Genomic DNA, 4,033 nt, shown 5'->3' with positions numbered 1-4,033 from the left:
GTTCAATTTCATACATTTCATTTTGTTAAAGAAAGTGACCATGGTTGAGATTCTTGTTTTATTGATATAATTATTATTAATGTTGGATATTTTTATGTATCTTAAGAGTTGAACATGTTGCAAAGTGTGTCTAAAAGCTTCTGTAATTAAAGACTCCTTATGCGTTGTGTCCCATGTAGATAGAATATGGATGGGTGGATGGATGAATATAAAGCAACTCAGACAGACAGATATGCACACCAGCATCCAGCCTAGTGCTTTTCTATTAGAGGCATTTGAAAAGTGTCAGTTGAATAAAATTGAACTGAATGAATCTGAAAGTAGCAGACCTAGTGGTAGGAGCCTGGCTAACACATTTACAAGAACTTGAAGCAGATGCCCCTGGTTAACCACTTACATTTAATAGTTTAGTGGGAAGGAAGAGGATGCACTGGGTTGGGTTTCCAGACAGCCAGAGAAACTGTTCAGAAGATAAGAAAGAATTAAGAGTTGTAAGGAAGCATACAATGTTCAGAGAATATAACCTACAATAAGGACAACATTCAGCATTCTAAGCATAGAACCTGCTAGAAAAAGGAGCCAGATCAACATGCTGGGCACATATGCATGCATGCATACAGAAAATCCTGACAGGATGGAGAAATAAGAGAAGGGATTGTAGCTTGACCATACCCTACTGGGAGGGTGCTTTCTCCTTCTCCCTATTTCTCTGCTTCTCTGGAAAGAAAGAAACAAAGAGAGAGAGAGAGAGAGAGAAAATGAAAGAGAGAGAGAAAGAAAGAGAGAGAGAGAGAAAGACAGAGAGAGAAAGAAAGGGGAGAGAGAGAGAACGAGAGAAAGGAAGGGAGGGAGGAAGAGAAAGAAAGAATGAAAGGAAGGAAGGAAGGAAGGGTAGCTGGGCCTGAAGACATATAAAAGTTAGAGTCACACTCAACTCTTGTTTAGAAAAGCAAAATTTCTAACAACTGATTGATGACACAATGCTGAATAGATTTTGTTCTATCATGTATATTCTTTAGCTTGGTTTTGGTGTCTTTTTTTGTGTTTTCATAATGCGTTGGCAGTGTGCAGTAAGTGCCATGCTTCTGAAAGAGCTGGGGCTTGATAAAAAGATGGGAAACAGTTCCAAATGGCAGATTCCTGCTCTCCTCTGCTGTCAGAATGGAGGTGACTCTGCCACAATCCCAAGATGCAGGTAGACTACCCAGGAGGAATTCAAAGGCCTCTTTAAAGCTATTCCTGAAGCTGAAACCTCTTTTTAGTGACAAGCATCATCAAAGCTGTAATGCAGGTCAGCTACACAGGGCAGTTGCCAAGTGCAGCGAAGTGGCAATCTCCCTGAAACGCAAGAAAAGGCTCCTGACCCAGGGAGGTGCCACAGCCTGGAAGCCTGCCCCTTTCTTGTTGGGGAAAAGGCAGTCTAGACCGCAGCTTCATTCAAGGGCCCATCTTCCTTCACCTGGGCTAAAGTACACCCATCATCCATGTGGATGCTCACAACCAACCCTTGAGTGGTTGTGGATTTATGAACTCTGCCCTATACAGCCCTGTTTCACTTCTCACTGAGCTCACTGCAGCATTTAAATTATTAACAGAGAAGTGCATTTAGTGGGGGCATCAGTGGACTGCCAGATCTTTAGGTGGATGGAAAAAGTATGAGTATACTTCTCTCTGGTGTCAATCACCCTTTGCAGCCTCTGAATCTGGGCTACTGAGCGTGCATAATAGAAGGGAGAAGATTCTAAAGTGAGTTTTTCTTTGGACTCTGGTCATTTATTTTTTTAAAAAATCATTTCATTACCTAATTTAAACTTGCCTATGGTTTTTAGATACCATTAGACCATCAAAATCCTACTTAGTCTGGTAAAAATGTAAGCCCCTCCCCGTTTTCCCTGGAACTCCTGTTCTCCCTCCCACCTAGTCTGTTTTTTTGGTTTGCTTAGTAGCAGTTCAAGGGATTTAAAACATTTTGCAACCTACACACTGTGGTGTCTGACTAGTCATCCCCTGCAATGAAGTGTGTAATGCAAATCTAGGAAGTGCAAGTTGATTACATGCATTTTGGCCTTAAGATGTCCTGGCTGTTGGATCCCAGGTCAGAGGCTTTGTATTTAGTTTCTAGGTTTCCCTAGATCCTATCATAGCCTCCCTCCCCTTAGTTAGCCTACTATCCCTGAAAAGAAAGTTAAATGTTTTGACTCAAACCCATCCTGCATAAATGAAGCTGAAGGACTCAACCAGTCTCTTGCCATCCTCAATAGACGGGGCAATGGATCCGTCTAGGGACTACCCAGTCTCCTGATAGAACACTCTCTTTCAAAGGTGATGAAAATTTTCTATTTGCATTGAATATTTACAAATTCACATTTTAAAAGATTCTTTAATAAGATACATAACAAAGTCTTCCATTACTTCATTGTTAACCTAGCTAGCATCCAAAGGTGCTATAATCCAATCATTGTTCCTGTTTGAGCTGTATTTGTCCACTTCCCACTATCTTGATGAATCACTTCAGACAATAACAATACTTGGTTTTTGTAGCATTCTATATAAAGAGTTTCCAAAGCACTTTCACATTAGTTTTCCTATTTAAGTGTTCATGCAACCCTAGGAATATGGTATTTATTATTCTTAGTCCTGGCACAAGGGGTTAAAAGACTTAGTCAAAGTCATTCAACCAAAAAATGGAAGAGCCTGAACATAAAGTATCAGGGAGGTTTTAGAACTGGGTTCAAGTCTAGACTGTTGCTAATCAGCTTGAATAAATAACTCACTATTTTGAGATTCATTATCTTAATCTATAAAGAGGGGTTAGTTAACTAAACAAACTGCAGGATCTTTCAAAGGCCTAAAATTCCCTGATCTTGTAATTTGAATCAGTTCCCTCTCTGAGCCTCATACCTCTAATCAAAAATATCAGATCATTGGAAAAGTCATGACGCATTCTTGCATAAAAACACAGAAAAATACATCATGACTTTTCCAATGACCCAATAAAAGGATAATATGAAATACCTAGTAGACCTGAGATGAAAAACAATCAATATGAGGCCTACTCATGGCAGCCTGTGCTGGTAGATACTGCTACTTGCAGGCTGAAGATAAATGGGAGACCTGGATTCTAATTCTTCCAACCCTCTCCCCCAGTAAGGCTGGATGCAGTGACACATGCCTACAACCCCAACTGCTTGGGAGGCTGAGCAGGAGGAACTTGAGCCCACAACTAGTGTGGGTAACATGGAAAGTTCCTTTCTGAAAGAGCTGGCCACAATAGTGTATGCCTATAGTTCCAGCCACTAGGGCTAAGGCCTGAGGATTGGGACTCTGTAAGACCCTAACTGAAAACAATAATAATAATAACAACAACAACAATAACAAGTGGGAAATACCAAAAAAAAAAAAAAAAAAACCCTTAAAAATACAAATATACCAAATGGAACAAAACATTCTGTGAAACAAAGCTCAGTTTATTATTACCTAAAATCCCCATTCTAGTATAATAGTATCAGAACGTCTACCTTCCAGTGGCATCTAATTAATATCTTTATCCCTTTGATATGATGATAACCACGCCAGAATGTTCTTTTGGACTGAATTTTTTTTAGAGACCATATCTAGCTTTTAGCTCTTTCTTGAGTAGATGGCCTCATTTGAGACATCTGAGTCCACCTTACGCAAGGCTCCACCACCTCCTCTCTGTGACTTAACAGTGGCATATACTGCCTTCAGCAAAGCTGCCACAGCAAAGCTGCCACAGCAAAGCTGTGGCTAATATCCATGAAAGCCTAAGAGTTGATCTCAGGTCCTTTCCCTTTCTAACAGGCAGGAGACCTGTTTCATAATGACTTCGTTCACTCTTCTCTGATGGTCTCTCTTGGGAGTTCAGTGGTTTATCACCACTTGGGGAGTTGTATCATTTTCTAAAGCTCCACTCAACTCTGGTTATCTTAGAACAACTCTGGTTGAGTGTTCCTCTGAGTTGAAACTGTGTTGAAATTTTTTATCTGCATTCTATCCTTGCAACAACTCTCAT

The sequence above is a fragment of the Tupaia chinensis genome, unplaced genomic scaffold (assembly GCF_000334495.1).
Source record: "Tupaia chinensis unplaced genomic scaffold, TupChi_1.0 Scaffold000523_1, whole genome shotgun sequence".
NCBI lineage: Eukaryota > Metazoa > Chordata > Mammalia > Scandentia > Tupaiidae > Tupaia > Tupaia belangeri.
This window is presented reverse-complemented; position numbering follows the sequence as displayed.